The sequence below is a fragment of the Puma concolor genome, chromosome C1 (assembly GCF_028749965.1).
Source record: "Puma concolor isolate L17-30 chromosome C1, mPumCon1.1.hap2, whole genome shotgun sequence".
Lineage (NCBI taxonomy): Eukaryota > Metazoa > Chordata > Mammalia > Carnivora > Felidae > Puma > Puma concolor.
The window spans coordinates 170141980-170160541 of record NC_141674.1 but is presented as its reverse complement, the minus strand read 5'-3'; the positions used below and the strand labels follow the sequence as shown (position 1 = coordinate 170160541).

At 39.7% G+C, this 18562-nt stretch overlaps 1 protein-coding gene across 1 annotated transcript in view; it reads right to left on the bottom strand.

Moving 5' to 3' along the window:
• The window catches only part of LOC147578572 (uncharacterized), a 348192-nt gene that overhangs the window by 270101 nt on the left and 59529 nt on the right, over positions 1-18562 (bottom strand). The window contains exon 2 of the mRNA XM_086719081.1: positions 15709-15763. The gene's annotated coding sequence lies outside the window, so the exon portion shown is untranslated. The remainder of the gene's footprint in view (positions 1-15708; positions 15764-18562) is intronic.

Genomic DNA, 18562 nt, shown 5'->3' with positions numbered 1-18562 from the left:
AGCAAGAAGGGGGGAAAGACCTGTGTGGCATTCCTTCATTTGTGCAATAAATATTTATTCTGTGTCTTCCACGTGCCACATGCTGTGCCGGTTGCTAGCAACACCGGCTGAGCAAAAACAGCAAGCCCCCCCCCCCCCCCTGCGCCCTGCAGCTTACCATCCAGGTGGTGGGGGGGGGGGCGCTGCAGCCCAGAGAAGGGAGATGCAGACTTCGGAGACACGTGGGCTGTGACAGAAGCACCGGGAGCTATAATGCTTGCAGCAGTCTGAACTTTAACAGTCCACAAACACAGGGGTGCCTGGGTGCCTGGGTGCCTCAGTCGGTTTAGCATCTGACTCTTGATTTGGGTTCAGGTCATGATCTCATGGACATGAGATGGAGCCCCACATAGGATTGATTCTCTCTGTGTCTCTCTCTTTCTCCCCCTCGGCATCTCCCTCTCTTTCTCTCCAAAAAAAAAAAAAAGAAAAAGAAAGAAAGAAGAAAGGAACCCACAAACATAGTCTCAAATCCAAGTGTTCTTGTGTAAGAGTAAACCAATGTCTGCACATTAGGATCACCTAGGATTGTTTATTTATTTATCTATTTATTTATTTGAGAGAGAGAGAGAGAGACTGTGTGAGCTAGCGGGGTCTGGGGGTGGGGCAGAAAGAGGAGGACAGAGGATCTGAAGCAGGCTCCACGCTGACAGCAGCTGTCAGCACAGAGCCCGATGTGGGGCTTGAACTCACGAACCTCAAGATCGTGACCTGAGCTGAAGTCAGAGGCTCAAGTGACTGAGACACACCAAGGTGCCCTATCTCCTAGGACCTTTTTAAAATTGCAAAAGCCAGGGTCACCCTCCAGATTGACCTAAATGATAAGCTCTGAGGATGGAACACAGGCATTGGCAAATTGTTAAGTCCCCCAAGGGATACTAATGTGTCCACAAGCTTGGGAATCGCCAATCTAAAAACAGGAAGATAAACAAAAGCCAACTGGAAATGAGCTCTGCATAATGGACTTGGTATCATTTTCAGACTACAAACTACAAACTCTGTGTAAATGACTGCAACTTCTCTTTTAAGGCCCCAATTGCAAAAGGTGGCTGAAGTTTCTCTTACATCTTCCCTTTGTTCTCAATTCACTAGGGCTGGGGGCGGGGAGAACGATAAAATACCAAAGCAGCAGAGAGGAGTTGGCAGTGATGAGGTTCCATCTCACCTCCAGCTAACCTCCACCCATGTTGACTCCACTGGGTCCCCTCAACACACATCTTCTCCAGTGTCAGTTTCTGAGACCCTAGTGCGGCTGCTAGGGTCATGCCATCCACAGGGACTTTGGGGCCCCTAGGTCTGCCGCTCCCAGCCTCACTGCTCCTGGCCACGGCCCAGACATTCTGCTCTACACCACTTTATACTGATGTTCAAGGGGGTAGGGTCGCCTTTAAAAACAGTGTAGGAAGGAATTACTGGGAATGAAAAGCACTGTTTAATAATATATCAAAATAAATCTTGATTCTTGTTTCTCCCTATCCTCCATTAATTAGGCAAAGAAACTTTTACATTAAAATATGCTTCGTCTGTATTATCAATATTATCTTCAACCCTCTGCTTCTTGCCTGAACTGTTTTTTAAGCCACTTGTCCATTTGGTCAGGGTTGATTTTTTTTTAATTAAAAATACAATCCATAAACCTCCTTAATTGAATGCACAAAGCTGCAATACCGTGCAATATACTGAAAGTTACCAAGCTGGGAGGATGGTGCTATCAGACTGTCCACTTCAGAGAACTCCCAGGATGCCCTCCAGAAACCTCCTGAATCCCAGGTGACTCAGACCTGGTTAATAAGGCAACAGCTCTTAACAGAGCAAATTTTTCATAAATGCAGGTTAAGCCCATGTAAAGATGAATACTGGCCAGTTTCCATCTCATAGTACTTTAGTTCCTGTGTGAATCTCTATTTTGCAAACTCGTATCAGGATTGTGTTTCCAGCATCAGCAAATAATAAATGATTGAAGTGAGAGCCTGTGTCTGTGGTTGGCGAAATTATTGTTGATTTGTGATTTTGTGCTATTTAAGCTTTTAATTTCATTAAAAGAGGCAAAAATCCACTGGAATATACCAGGATCATTTTTGTTAGGTGAGGAAATATTTAACATGAAACATAATAGCAGTTCAGCAAAACTTTTACCAAGTATGCTTACCACTAGGTAAAAGGTGTCTGCAGATTTGGAAAAATACTAGAAGGAAACAAGAAATCAAATTAGTGATTATATGTAAGGTAGCGGGGAAATGGGCATTTTTCTTTGAGGTGTCCTTGAATCCTTTAGTGATTATTATAACACTCCATATTTTTAATAGTGTCTTGATGCTTATTATGCTAGATATAAACACAACTACAACTCTGCTCACTAGAATATAGTTTAGGGCATGTCCAGGCTCGAGTAAAGTTTCTTAAAGTAGACTAAAACTCCCAAACTGTTTATAGTCTGTGGTACGAGAATTATGATAGTCCTAAGCATCAGCATTGTAAAGGACTACTGCTTTCTACACAGGCTTGTCTACATCTGAGAAGTAAGGGTTCAAAATGGTAGGCTTATTTTTAAACTGCAATATGGTGCTAGGGCATGCCAAAGCATTTATCATTCATCAATAAAAATTGTGCTCAGGCTGAGTGCTTTTAAATATGCATGACTAAGTTCCCAGTGTACTCTGTGGTCGTTTATTTGCTATGTGGCAGCTTGCCTGATTGCCTGTTATCTGATCAGAAGCAGTCCAGAACTCGAGGTGGAATAGCAGAGAAAGTTCAGGTTCAGAACACTAATTCTGAAGAGTGAGTGCTACTATATAGTGTCTGAAAGAGGAAATAAAAAGTTCTAGGTGAGAACAAGAATGAGCAAATCCGTTGCCTTTGCCTTTTTACTGAGAAAGGAATGGGAGAATCACCCTGGCTAGGATCAACTTTCCAGGAGCATCACCCTGGCTAGGATCAACTTTCCAGGAGCATCACCCTGGCTAGGATCAACTTTCCAAGAGCGTGATCCTGGCTAGGATCAACTTTACATCTCCCAGATCTTCCTGTACAGTGATGCTTTTCCTCCTTGAAATAAGCAGATTCCAGGTCACAATCTGAGCCACAAAAGTGAGTTTTTGCAGACATTGTGGATGTAGTATCTGGGCAGTGAGAGAAAGAAGAGGGTTGGATGGCCCCACCTTCTTTTGTTAAGAAGTAGATGGACTGTAAGTTCTGAATGAAATGAAAATACCCAAACACAGACACTCTTTCCTCCCTCTCTTGGCAAATGCAAATCAGACCAAGCTTCAGCTATATTTAGGTGCTATTGACAAAGACTGTGCGAGTCCAGAGACAGTCTGACCTCATGCATCTTCTAGTCAAGTAAGAGTATATAAGTGTAAACAGCTAATGTACAAGGGAAAGTTAAGGAATGGGCCACAGAAGAGAGGACTGAAAGTTTAAAAGAAAGTAAGGAGGCTGGCCGAGAGGATGAGGAAGAGTTTGGGGGGACATATAATTTGAGGTGGACTACCATGATAGGTAAGATTTCAATAGACTGGATGTCAAGAAGACGTTCCTGGGAATAAGAACTACAAGAACAAAGGCTAAGAGGTGAGACCATGGAGGTCACACTGGGAAAAAGGCAGGGCATAGAACTTAAAGTCTATATAGGGGAGAAAAATATACTACATATAGAAGGAACACACTTTCAGACCATAAGCTGAATTTAGCTATCTAATGACTTGTTTGACCTGGTCAATATTTACTTTTCTTTTTTAACTGAAAAGAGAGAGAGTTTTGTTTGAATGAGCTACCAGTATTTAAATAATGGGAAGTTACACATAAAACTCTAAATGTTTGGCTTCTCTTGAAAAAATCTAAAGTTCTGGCAGCAATGCTAGGCCTGTATTTCCACATATCAGTAATTAGGAGAGATGAGAAGCAGACCTCTGAACAGGGCCCAAAGTCTGTTGATGGCCACAGTTCTATCACTTCCTATCACCTCTGCAAATGTCAGTTACCATTTATTATTATGACTAGGCTGCCTTATTCTTGTTGTCATTTGTAGTAAAGACACAAGTTTTTCTTAAACCTTGCTTCCCATATGTCTGATGCCTGTAGGGTATTTGAGTTGTTTTTACCTCCAACATAAAGGGAGACATTGAACATCAGCTGGAAGCATTTATTCTTCATTTGGTAGCCAGCAAAACTTTGAAATATTTGGAGAATTTAAGTGGCTGAATGGCCTGTGCCTTACGAAGCGTAATCTAGAAAAGGAAAATGAATTAATGGCAGAGGGAAAATCGAGGTGGAAAAAACAATGAGAGGCCAATTCTTCAGTCAGCTAAGAGTAAAGAGGGTTGGACTTTGGCAGCATGAGTGGGGAAAAAAGACACACATCAGAGATACTGCAAAGATAGGAGCAAGCAACCACTGAATTGGAAGAAAAGATGAAGAAGGTGCAAGCAATTCAAATGACACTTGGGGCGCCTGGTTGGTTCAGTTGGTTGAGCACCCAGCTCTTGATTTCAGCTCGGGTCATGATCCCAGGGTTGTGGGATGGAGCCCCACATTGGGCTTCATGCTGAGCATGGAGCCTACTTAAGATTCTCTTTCTTCCTCTCCCTCTGCCCCTCCCCCCTCCCCTGCACACACACTCTCCAAAAGAAAGAAAGAAAGAAAGAAAGAGAGAGAGAGAGAGAGAGAGAGAGAGAGAGAGAGAAAGAAAGAAAGAAAGAAAGAAAGAAAGAAAGAAAGAAAGAAAGAAGAAAGAAAATGACAGTGAGATCTGAGACCACAGTAGAATGGTGGTTCCAATAACAGAAATAGAAGTGAATTAAGTAAAATACAGTTAAGTCTAGAGTGGCTGCTATTTTTTGCCAGGGGAAACTATCACTTGCTTTGAGGCATGGTGAGTTTGTGCTGCCTGCTGAACATTCTGGTACAAAAATTCATAAAGAGGTGGAGCCTTTTCTAAAAGTCAATACAGCAGAGCAGTTAAAAGCATGGGCTTTGGAATTAGATAGAGCTCAGACCCCGCATCTATAAAATGAGGGTAACATGAGACCCAACTTTCCCTGAGAAGCTTAACAAGAAAATGTGTAATGTACAATGGCTGCTTAATTAAAAAAAAAAGTTGTTGGGGCACCTGGGTGACTCAGTCTGTTGCGTGACCAACTCTTAGTTTTGGCTCAAGCCATGATCCCACAGTTATAAGATCTAGCCCCACATCAGGCTCCACCCTTACCATGGCGCCTGCTTGGGATTCTCTCTCCCTCTCTCTCTGCCCCTCCCCTGCTTGCATGTGCGTGCGCTCTCTCTCTCTCTCTCTCTCTCTCTCTCTAAGATAAGTAAATTAACTTAAAAAATTGTTAAGTATTTGAGCTGAGAATGGGAGCTATGAGAATGGAAGAAGAAGCTAAAGAAAAGACTGTAGAAAGAGAACACGTGATATGGATGTCACTAAAAAAAGAAAAAAAAACAACTAGAAATGCAGTGATAACTAAGCCAAGCTTTTGGTGATTTGGGATTCAACATAGCTTGACAGTCCCTGGGTGCAGAGTTAGGGACCAGAAGTCTCAGGGAAACAATATACCTGCTCTTAAACTTCCAGGTGGTCTCTCCTTTTTGATTGTTAATCTGTTTGTACGTGTATGACTGGAAGACTTATCTCCAGAAGTATCTACTGGCCTCATGTCACATCCTTCCTCGATAGACAGGAATGGTGACAGAGAGGGGAGATGATGGATTGAATAGTACTGCTAGAAATTAAAAGGATTTTGTCAAAAGATCTTAGCCTAAGTTACAGATACAGTAGACTCCTGAATTAGTAAATTTAACCTTTTCATTTTTAACCTCTCACAAAAGGCAGTAATACTCAGACAAAAGAGAAAACTGGCCAGTGAATAGACCTAGTGAAGTGTCACATTTTATCTCAACATGTCTCTCTTGGCAGATAAATAAGTAAAATAACAAACAAACCATTTCCAACTTCTCTTCCCCAAGATCTTTAACCCTAGAGCTGGCAATAGAAGGAAAGGAGCCGATGAAAGTAGGCTGTGATGAAAGGCTGTCTGTAAGACTGGAATGTTCGATTCAGCAGTGACTTAGTGTCTTGGGTTAATACGAACATTTCATATAGAAGCAAGTTCAAGCAGTCGAAGAGCAGTCTTCACCTATACTCCAGCCAGAATAAATGTTGTTTACTTAGCAAGAGAGAAAATTTCATTAGAAGTTGGAAAGGTGGTTAAAATGTGGTAAGTGGCACAAACATTCACTTGTTAATTTGGGAAATCGGGAGATGTCCTGGGTCAAGGGTATACAAATAGTGGTGAAGGTGAAGGGGTTAAACTGAATGACCTCTAGTTTTGAGACCTTCCAGCTCTGACAATTCATGACACTCTATAGAAATAGGTTCTCCAGTATATACTGTGTTAGTTTTCCATTCTTTTTTTTTTTTTACACATCTCTAAATTGTATGTTTGGGATGCATAAAAGAGCTTCATCTGCTTCACAGAAAACATTGATTTTTGTTAATTTCCTTCAGTACTAGGTTCCAGAATGACTATAAAATGGAGCCATTAGACGAAGGCAATTTTCCAAGTGAATAGTTGGAATAGGATAGCCCACAGATCACTTCCCAAAAACAAGATATGTTTCAAAGAATTTCTAACCAAGAGAATCACAAGGGACCTCTCTTAGCTTCTCTTTGCACATAGTTCAGTTAGACCCTTAGCCTCCTATTAGTTCCTCAACAGAGGCCAATATCTACCTGGACTCTGCTCTGCTTGCCAAATTCCCTTATTCAAGCAAGAGGCAGTAGTGCAAAGTTTCAAGGCACTCAAAAGTGCCTCAAATTAGGATATATAATCTAATATTACATATTTTGTTTATTTATTGTGTGTGTGCGTGTGTGTGTGTGTGTGAGAGAGAGAGAGCGCGCGCAGGAAGGGCAGAGAGAGAGGGAGACAGAGAGAATCCCAAGCAGGATCCTCACTGTCCATGCAGAGCCCAATGTGGGGCTCAAATTCATGAACTGTGAGACCATGAACTGAGCTGAAACCAAGAGTCAGATGCCTAACCGACTGAGCCACCCAGGCAACTCAATCTAATATTATATATTTAATGGCTCAGTTATGGTTCTTGACCAAACCTTGTCAGAGTGAGGGCAGCACGGGTTATGGGGCCCAGTCTCTAGCTTCCTCACACGTATCTGGATTCAGCTGGAACAGACATATACAAAACAAAATCATCAGAACTATTTTTCCTCAAAAGATACACTGATTGTTCTTCTCTGACTGAATTCTGTTCATCTTGATATACTGAAAAGTGATTTGTAGTAAGAAAAAATATATATTTCTCAACAATATTTTTATAATAACTTTTACAATTTTAAGGTTGAAGAATTTATTTTGAAATATTTGACCTGAATCAAAGTTTGACTGATTTTAGACTATGCTTTCACAGGGCAAAGCTCTGCTCTTTGTGGCTTTCATTATAAAAACAGTCCCAGTCTGCAAAACTCCAAACTGAAACCATTCTGTATCAGACTCCGAAATCTGTTCCACTTGCTGGATCTGACTGCTAAAACAGAAACGTATTCAAAACACAAAAAACATTTCATCGGCGCAATGTGGGCAAGGACCCCTTAAAGAGATCACAACGCATGCCAAACAGATCACAGTAAGTATGTTCAGATATGTTCAGAATATCAAGAATTTATGAGCGAGTTATAGTATATCTGACAACTTTATGGTGTGTACTTTTCACGAGTTCTAGAAGCTCTTCTTTGAATAAAATGATCACAACAAAACTGGATAATCAGAGTTACTCTCAGCCTCTTTGCCTGGGTCACACGGTACATGTCATTATTTTTAGAGTAGCATCTGAAAATACTGATGCTACGAAATAGTCCCTTCAGTGTCAGAGGGTCAGAGCCTTCTAATTTTAATACTAATCAAACTATAAACCCTTTGGAAGCACCCTGACTTCTCTTGCTTCTGTAGCTTATTATATTCATTACCTCACTTCCATCAGGTTCTGGATGACTTGTTTCTATTCTAGGCAGATTCCATGTAAGAATGGTTTAATCATACTAATAAGGATTGGCCTGATTCTCCCATCCCAATGCTCATGTAACTTCCATAAAGCTACAATCCCCTTCAAAGTGCCTTAATCTTGAAAATTCATGTGCTGCCCATATGGGAGTATCTGTACATCTTTAAGATGATTGGAGGTTTTTGCCGTTATTATCTTCTCAAAACAAATAGAACAAACAGTGCATGTCAGGCCCATCTTTTTCAGACAAGAAATCTCCATGAAGCACTTAATGGGCCAACTGGAAAATGCTCTAACAATACAGTCTTTCCTGGTTTTTCAATTTACTACAGGTGGATAATCTCTGAAAAACCCAAGACAGTGAACAGATTGAATCACTTTTAATAATTTGAGTCTTGAATGAATTCCAAAGTGCTTAGAGTCAAGCTGTTTTTCCTTTAACTAATACCTCAAATAAAGATTAAATAATTTTTCTTTGAAAATTGGCCCAAAGTACCGGAAAACTGTATGCTTCAGAAAACCACATTCATTATAAAATGAGCATTTGGGCATTATCATTACTCTGATATTTTAATTGGTGTTGCCATAAGTTCTGGGGCAGGGAGTATCTCTTCACATTTTTCTTTGGTATGCTGAAGTTTTCTCAAAGAGACACAATCCTAATAAATTGAGAATTAAAACATAACTGGGAGATTTTAATACATAAATATTATAATGGGGCTTTGAAAAGAAAAGTGGCAGACTTTCAACACCAAATACACTAAAGGTATTTTTCAACATTTTAATGGGCCTCAGCATTTTAGTTTTGTATAAAGTCTATCACCAGAATCATAAAACTACTCTGAATTTAGTACCAACCAACATTTTAGGCTGAACTTGCCATCAGCTGAAAAGTAAGGTCAGGAAAGCAAATGTATGTATGCATATGCCTTAAAAAAAAAGATGGCGTAAAGTCCATTCAATTATAATGCATACAACAAATCAAAATATAAAGCTTGACCAGCTAGCATGCGATCTCTGAGATTTAATTTCAGAAAACCTGAAAATAATCTCTTTTCTAAATATGTATATTTTGATGTCTTCAAAATTCACTTCAATTTCCATTGTTAATGAGTATGGCCAGAACTACCTTTTACTTCCTTGATTTAAATATGGCAAATGCTGAAGAGAAAGATAGGTTACTGATTCTTGACATAAATGAAATAGCCATTAGCAGATTTATCATCATGTATGAAGAAAATATACTTTTTATAGTCATCCTGTGTCAAGAAAAACCTTTCAATCAAGCCATCTCATCCCCCCATATGCACAGGAAACATTTATCGTCATAATCACAAGGGTCAATGAACAGTGTAGAAACCACACTCAGAGGTTAAATGAGCATAGACTTTGCCATCACTCTCAGGCTGACAAATGTGGCCAAACTTACATTGATTCTGGAAGAATATGAGATATTGAGAAGGAGACATAAAGATAATTTATCCTAGCAGTTGCTTTGGAGTTTGAACATTAGAAAAAAATGAAATAAAATAAAATTTGGCACCTGTGTTGTCTAAAATGCACAGCTACATAAGAAAATCTCATCTTTTTGTAAAAACTTCTGTTTCCCCAGTTGCACTGCTTGAAAGTGAATCTGTGTACCAGAAGGTTGTTCAGGATTATGAAACTTAATGCATTTTACCACAAGCAAATATAAACATTTTCAAGGAAAGCACAAGGCAAGAGACGTGAAAGACCATATGTTTTCAATGCTCTCCATGTCAAAACAATACCAGTCTCCAAGAAATCACTGCTAGTCATATTGAATTATTTTGCCAGATATCTTCCAAAAGTTACTTGGAAGAAAGTGCAGGGCACTCCACGTACCGTGTAATAGATAAAAATAGATTTCCCCAGACCAAACATATTACATTCATGAATTATTTTATTGGCCATAATACTTGAGAAGATCCTGCAGTTCTACTGCTCATGGGTTAGTGGCAAGGTAAAAATGAGATAAGAGAAAACCGAGACTTAATTCTTTGGAAAATATTTCTTAACAAGCTGTGTAAACTCCTTTCAGATAAACTAATGTTCTTAATACACAATAACAGGGGCGCCTGGGTGGCGCAGTCGGTTAAGCGTCCGACTTCAGCCAGGTCACGATCTCGCGGTCCGTGAGTTCGAGCCCCGCGTCAGGCTCTGGGCTGATGGCTCAGAACCTGGAGCCTGTTTCCGATTCTGTGTCTCCCTCTCTCTCTGCCCCTCCCCTGTTCATGCTCTGTCTCTCTCTGTCCCAAAAATAAATAAACGTTGAAAAAAAAATACACAATAACAAACAGGGCATTTTCCTCTCTCTTCCAGAGTCTAAAATTATTTTTTTTTCTTCCTGCTGAGAGTCTACAACCTTTAACAGGTTCACGCCATTCTTGCCATGCTCCGTTTTGAAGTTCAAATACATACAGAGGACAAGAACAAATCAACCTGGAAATGGAGGGGCTGAGGTAAAGGTTTTATAACACCTTCCAGCTCTAACATCCCCTGGGCTACCTTTTAACTGGTATCAAAATACCACTCAGGTGAACGGATAGACAGGCACCGCAAATGAGGTGTTCAGCCAATCATCCTTCCTCACACCGCTCTAGAAATGGCCTCTTAAATTGCAAACCACTTTCCAGATAACGTTATCAAAAGCTTGGGGAATGAGTCCTCAAGAACAAAATCTCTATTTCCAAAGGAGCAAGCCATGCCCTAGAAATAGTCACTGATACTGAAGAAAGGGAAAGAGGAGGGAAAGCAAAATGGAAGGATTCTTCGCTTGTGATTCTGGTAGGATTATTTGTCCCTTCCAGAGTTTCCTTTCTCATCTCTTTATATTTTGAGCACACCCCGATTTGCTTCCTAATCCTGCTACTTATTGAAAGTCTACTATGTCTCAGACCCTTTGTGAAATGTTTACCATATCTTACCACATCTAATCTTTTCAGCAACCTAATGCACACCTTGACACACAGAACAGACTAAATAAATTGCAGGGCCCAGTGAAAAATAAAAAATGTGTGGCCCTTGGTTCGATAAAACAGGTAAAGAGTGTCATTATAGACACTAAAATCGAAGGACTTCCTTTCATTTGTGGTCTCTGTCTCAGGTGCTTTTGTTTGTTTGTTTTTGTTTTGTTTTGTTTTGCTATGCAATGTTCCCTTGGGCTGAGGCCAGTCAGCACAGCAGCTCACAGAGCTGTGGCCTCACCCATCGTGTGGAGTGTGTGCACATCTACAACATGTGGACACTCATCAGCTGCCAGGTGTCCCTTCTTGCCAGTCGCTGAACACACACACAGTACCCCAGTTGGGGTCAAGGGTACTGAACCAGGCATCTTCATTATCCTCCCCTCCCACAAGCTCAACACCCCAGCCCAAGACAGATAGGTTATACTAGTTACTTAGATCAGGAGTGGGCAAAAGGCTGGTCCCCATGTGTGCAATGCACCAAGGCCCAGCTCTTAGATACTGTGGGATGGGCAAGACCCTCTCCTCAGCTGTGCCCAGGACCCCGCAGAGGGAGGAAGATCTGGGAGGCCAGAAAGGGTCCAAGGATCAAAGGAGCCAGCAGCTAAGAACCACCTCAGGGTGGCAGGGCATCAACTGGGAGGTCCTCAATTCTTCTCCATTGTCATATCCAATTTCACCTACAGATAACACAATTAAGATAAAATGACTAAGAATCTTAGGATGGTGGCCATAGAAGCTTCAATCAAGTGGGAGATCCTGCTGACCATGGAGCCCTTTGCAACTGCACTGGTCACATGCCCATGAAACCAGCCCTGCTGATGTAGAGAAGACAACCCCTACGTACCTGTTCCTGTCTCTCCCCCAAACTTTCCCTCACTCTGAGAACCCCAAAGGAAAAAAAAGAATCATTTTTTTTGCTCTTATTTCCTTTTTTTTTTTAAACAAATGAAAAGAGTGATGCAGAGAAAGCTTAAGTGACACCTAAAACCGATGCTCCTTGTGGTGTGTATGTGGTAGACCTGGATCTAAAACCAGGGTCCTTGGCCTCTTCCATTATGTGGAGCTGCTGGGGTAACTAAGAGGGAAAAATGCATAACGAAGGCTTCCTAACAAATACATTGATATCTGACAATGTTACAACCCTACTTATACGATTGACTTTTAGCGAAAAAATAACCAAAATATCCTGACACTTTCAGCAAATGTTCGTGAAATATTCTCCTTTTGTGTGTTATGGTTTTAATGTGAATGCAACATTTATTAGAAGAACAAAAGTATCTTTGAAGCTGGCCATCATTAACTTGTTAATTACTCACATATGGTATAATTTACAGATGCCGTCTCACTGATTTATACTTTAGAAAGAAGACATACCTAACTGCAATCCTATTCTTGTGATAGTCTTGAAATGCACTGTAAAATTAATCTTTTAATGGTCTTGAAATACACATGTGTGTCATTATATGTTATATAAGCCAATGTATTTTACATAACTTTTGTTTTATTCTTTAATTCATATTAACCAAAACATCAAAAAGTCATATTACAGAAAATTTGGAATATAAGGAAAAGCAAATAGGTTACCCATGACCTTTCCAGTCTCACACAACCAGTTTTAATTCTGGAGTATGTTTGTCCTAATACTGTTATATAAGCAACAATAGTAGCCATACTGTAGTGCTTTGCTTACATAAAAGGAAAATCTAAAACCAAAGGTAAATGCCCCTACATGATTTTATTATTTACCTAAAGACAGAGACATGGGCTAGATCTTTTAAAAGATACTTTAAATTATAACTACTTTTTTCTTTTTTTTTCTTATTTTCAACGTTTTTTTTTTTTTTTTTTTTGGGACAGAGAGAGACAGAGCATGAATGGGGGAGGGGTAGAGAGAGAGGGAGACATAGAATCGGAAACAGGCTCCAGGCTCTGAGCCATCAGCCCAGAGCCTGACGCGGGGCTCGAACTCACAGACCGCGAGATCGTGACCTGGCTGAAGCCAGACGCTTAACCGACTGCGCCACCCAGGCACCCCTATAACTACTTTTTTCTAAGTTTACTCATTTAGAGAGAGAGAGAGAGATTGAGAGAACGTGTGTGTGAGTGAGAAGGGGAGGGGCAGAGATAGAGGGAGAGAGAGAGAATCTCAAGCAGGCTCCACTCTGTCAGCGCAGAGCCTGACATGGGGCTTGATTTCACAATCATCACGAGATCATGACCTGAGACAGAATCAAGGGTCAGACACTTAACTGAAGGAGCCAACATGGTGCCACCCAGGCACCCCTAAAAGTGAAATTATAATTTCTTAATTTGAAAAATACTAAAGAGAAAAAAAAAGTAAAAATCTCCCAAAGTTCACCTTAGAAGTGAAAGTTTCTCTCTGTTCCACCCACCCAACTCCATCTCCTAGACTAGACTCTTCAAGTTTGGTATACATCTGGCCCCAAATTTTCCAAACCTAGATAGACACATATCGATGTACATGAATATACACATGAATTTTTATAAAATATGAATCATACTACAAACTGGTCTATAACTTTATTTGTTTATTCAACAGGTTATAACGTGAGCTGGTACTAAAATGTTAAATCACAGGTTTTTTAAATATTTATTTTGAGGAGAGTGCAAGCAGGGGGGTTGGGGGGGTACAGAGGATCCTAAGTGGGCTCTGCGTTAACAAGCTGACAGCAGCGAGCCTGATGTGGGGCTTGAACTCACAAATTGCTAGATTATGACCTGAGCCGAAGGTGGATGCTCAACCGACTAAGCCACCCAGGTGCCCCCTAAATCACAGTTTTGACCTGCTTATGTTTATTAATGTCTATCTAAATAAGCCTAAAGGGCTAAGATATTTTCAGGTCAGAAAATAACATTTCTCGCACTGACATACCTAGAGGTTTTTTGGTTTTTTTAACATGAAGACTCTTTTATTAACTCATCATCAAAACAAACCTAATGTATCTTGTTTCTCCTGTAGTTATTAGAACAGTGCCTTGTATAAAATATGCCTTGTAGTTAATGTTTGTTGTTCAAACAAGTGAATGAATGACAGATGTGATTTACTTCAAGTTGTTTCACTAACAGTAGTATGCTTTGCACTCATCAGTCCAGATTCTCATGTAGTCTTTGTAATTAACCAAAATTTGACATGACAATTCAAGTTCAGTAAGTGAGAACTACTGAGACAACCAATAGACCCATGTAACAACTAAACTTGAAGCCTTGTTCTCTATCCTGATCATGAACAGGGGACTTGCATTAGGCATTATAGCCTTTAAAAATATCCTCTTACATTTGATCATCTTTAACCCATTTGACTAGCTCAAGAGAGTAACAAGCTTCTAAAACCTTGACTCTTTTTAATCTCTAGGAATAAATAATTATTCAAATAAACCTTTTTTTGTAAGATTTGAATTTACAGTCCTATCAAAGTACATACATATGTCTTTATTTATTAATGAATACATATATACATGTCTTTGTGTCCATTTTAAGTTCTCTATTCTTTTTTTAAAGTTCATTTATTTTTGAGAAAGAGAGAGAGCATGATCTGGGGAGGGGCAAAGAGAGAGGTAGACACAGAATCTACAGCAGGCTCCAGGCTCCAAGCTGTCAACACAAAGCCTAACGCAGGGCTCGAACTCACGAACTATGAGATCATGACCTGAGCAGAAGTTGGATGCTCAACCAACTGAGCCATCCAGGCATCCCTTAAGTTCTCTATTTTTACACAACCCTGATCTTATAAATAGTATTTTCCCTTGTTCAAGTCCCTGTTTTTTTTTTTCAGGTTTTGCTTATGCAGATTTTCAAATGTACACAAGACAGAATAGTATAATAAACCCATCCTAAAATTTTAACAATAATCTACCAGATGTTTACAATCCCAAAAGGGACATAATTTGTTCCCAGAGAATCAATCAGCAGTTCTTGTCAAGCTCCTTTTCAAGTGCTAGACAAGGCTTTCTGCAAAAGTAAACAGGACAAGAGTCACTTCAAAACAAACGATCCTCAGGAAGTGAAAACCGGAACCACATGTGCACCCTAACTGCAGCTTTCAGTGCAGGACAGGCTTTATGCTTCAGCATGTTGCTCACAAGGTAGAGCAGTAGAACACAGAGTTAGGAGAAGTGACTGCATGTGACGAAAGCTGCTGGGTGCACAGAATTGCCCCGGACCTTCTGGAATGCACTGAGAGGGTATGAAGCATAGTCTTCGCCATCAAGGAACTCATACATTTATGTGTAGGAAATAATAAGCTATCCAATTATCAGAAGAACTGTATGCATGTAATTGGATAAACCAGAAAGAAATTATTGCAACGGTGTTGAATCATTTATACTCTATGTATGTTTTTTTCAATCTAAGCAAAAAATGTCCTTGTTTTCAAATCACTAAGCAACATATTAGTGATAAACACATAGTTTGGTAGAAAATTCCAAATTTTTTACCTTTAACTATTAACAAAACCATATAAAACTAAAAAAAAAAAAAAAACTTAAAAAAAATAAAAACTCATGTCATACATATGTTACCAACAATCTTTTTATTTGTTGTAGCCCTGGAGTGATCTTAGCATGCTAATATATGATAGAACAGGTACCTTCTTTTTAGTTGACTTATCTGCAGCAAAGTGTTAAAGAAACTACTTCCTCACCTTACTCTGTTGGTATCAATTCACCCTGGCTTGAGTAGATTAGAAGGTCAGCCCACTGTTGGGAGAAAAGAGAGAAAAATGGAGTGGAATCATGAGATTTACCCCAATCTCTCCTCCACATTATGGAAGTGTGGTCCAAGGACCAAGAGCAGAGGCATTCCCTGAAAGCTTGTTAGATATGCAGTAATGAAGGCCCACTCAGTTCTACTAAAGCGGAATTTACGTTTCTATAAGATCCCCTGCTGATTGATATGCCCATTCAAGTTTGAGAAGTATTGTCTTAAACTTTATCTCTAGGCAGTGACTATGACACCACAATACAACTATCAATTGAGTTATTTTACCACATTTCTGATAACATGGTCTCTCTCTTGATTAGAGAATCAGGTTTCACATACCTTTTTTGAATGATATATATGTTCACAGATACATTTGATGTAGTAATATTTTGTGTATACATCTCAAGCTAAAAGCCTAGCCCTTTTCCTGCCCCCCCACTTTAAAGTTAATACTTACAGTTCAGACCTTTGATTTCTAGAAATCAGAAATCTAAGCTAGAAAAGAAAATTATTTTACATTTCTTTAACAATCAAAAAATTCATCCATGATGCTCTGTCTCAGCAAGAGAAAGAGTAAACACTAAAACCAAATATTAGATTGAATAAATGGAAATATTGCCATTAGCATAATCTAACTCAAGACATTATAAGAACACACACACACACACACACACACACACACACACACACACACAATTTCATGGCATCTTTCATAGCCACTTTGTATAGAGAAGATAAGAATTTAAACTTTAAAAGATTTTAGTTTCTGAATATCTGCAAATTACTTTTAACTGGAGAAGTATGAGAAGGCTAAAGTACTTCCCATTTTATTACATTGGGCCATTTAGAAAACTCTGGCTTTGAAAATTATTTGAAATGTTAATAAAATATTTTTATTTAACTATTCCTACATACATTTGACTTAAGCAACATTATAATACAGATATACAATTTAGCTTTGTCCTTGTGGGTTAGAATACATGTGTCACAAATGTCTTTATGAATCTACAGAGTATTTAACAAATCTCTCCCAATTTACTACTTTTATTTATTTTAAATTTTTTTAAATTTTTTATTTATTTTTGAGAGAGAAAGAGTGCAAGTGGGGGAGGGGCAGAGAGAGAGGGAGACACAGAATCTGAAGCAGGCTCCAGGCTCTGAGCTGTCAGCACAGAGCCTGATGCGGTGCTCAAACTCAGAGATCATGAACTGCGAGATCATGATCTGAGCTGAAGTCAGATGCTTAACTGACTAAGCCACCCAGGCACCCCTTTACCACTTTTATTTAAACATACATACACACACACACACACACACACACACACATACACACACAGTCTGATCTCAGTAAACTAACAGTTCCTTTGGAAAACTAATTTGGAGTGGAAATGAGATTAAGTGGCAGACCAGAGAAGAGTTTGGCTTGGGTAATGGCTAAAAGGACAGACCCAAATATTGGGTATTTGGTTGACTCTAGGATGGGGTATCCCTCTTCTTTCCTCTCTCCACATTCTCCTCCCCTCTTCCCCCTCCACCATCAGGGCCAGGTCCTATGCTCATCCCTTCACAGATCAAGGACTCCTCTCCTCACCCCTTAGGAAAGGCCAGAAAACAGCTTTAGACTGTTCCCAGTAATTTGCCATAGGCAGATTATTAGGGACTATCCTTGAAGACAGAAACACCTAGTGGGCTCAGCTTTAAATTAATTATATCCATGATTTTAACACAGGTCACAAAATAAGAGGTATGATCTTAGTAGTTAAGAACCTCCCTGGGGGTGCCTGGGTGGCTCAGTCGGTTAAGCGTCCGACTTTGGCTCAGATCATGATCTCGCGGCTTGTGAGTTCGACCCCATGGTGGGCTCCGTGCTGACATCCCGGAGCCTACTTCAAATTCTGTGTCTCCCTATCTCTTTGCTCTTCCCGTTTGTTCTCTCTCTCTCTCTCTCTCTCTCTCTCTCTCAAAAATAAATAAAAATTTTAAAAAAAGAACCTCTCTGAAGCTTTTATTATAAAACACGTCTCCTTAGTATGTTTGATTCATAAACATAAGAGCAATTCAGCATTGGACTTGCCAAAACTTAGGCTGCTTCAGAAAGGGAAGATTCTGGAATTAGGCAGACCCAGGACAAAGAAATGAAACTAAGTTCATCATGGTTCCAGAGGACGTGGGCAGAAGTCTAAGCAAGACCCTCCAGAAGGGCCATGGAGAGGCCCATTTTAGCCTCCATGAACAATGGGACCCAGACCTGTGTCTGGCAGCAGTAGGCAGCAGCAGGCACTGTGATCAGGGATAGTCCTCGAGGATAGCCAGGTGGTAGCATTCTTCTGAAATATTTGTCTTATTTTGGTAAACAATTATATTTTGGGAATTAGACATTTGAGGCTCTTATAATAGTGTCTAATAGTTTTTCCTAAGAAACACTTGGCATCTTTGCTCCTTTTGCTTTTCTTATGCCAAAACCCTCTTAAATTTTAAATTCTCTTCTCCAATCTGAGATCATCTTGACAGACCCACAAGCTGTAATGAGACATTTCCTCCTCCTGACAGACCCATGTGTTTTTCATCATAAGCAATGGTATCAAAAAAATCATGTTCTTCAACATTATTTGTGAAGTCAGTGTTTCACTTCCCTTGTTCAACTTTCTGTTCCAAACCCTTGACTTTCAAAAGCAGGAAGAATTTTTTTTTTTTTAATTTCTGCCCATATACTCAAACCATTCTGTTTCTATATTTGAATTAAAATTTCCAAGAAACACATTCTACTTCTTTTTCTCAGTGGTATCATTTTCTTC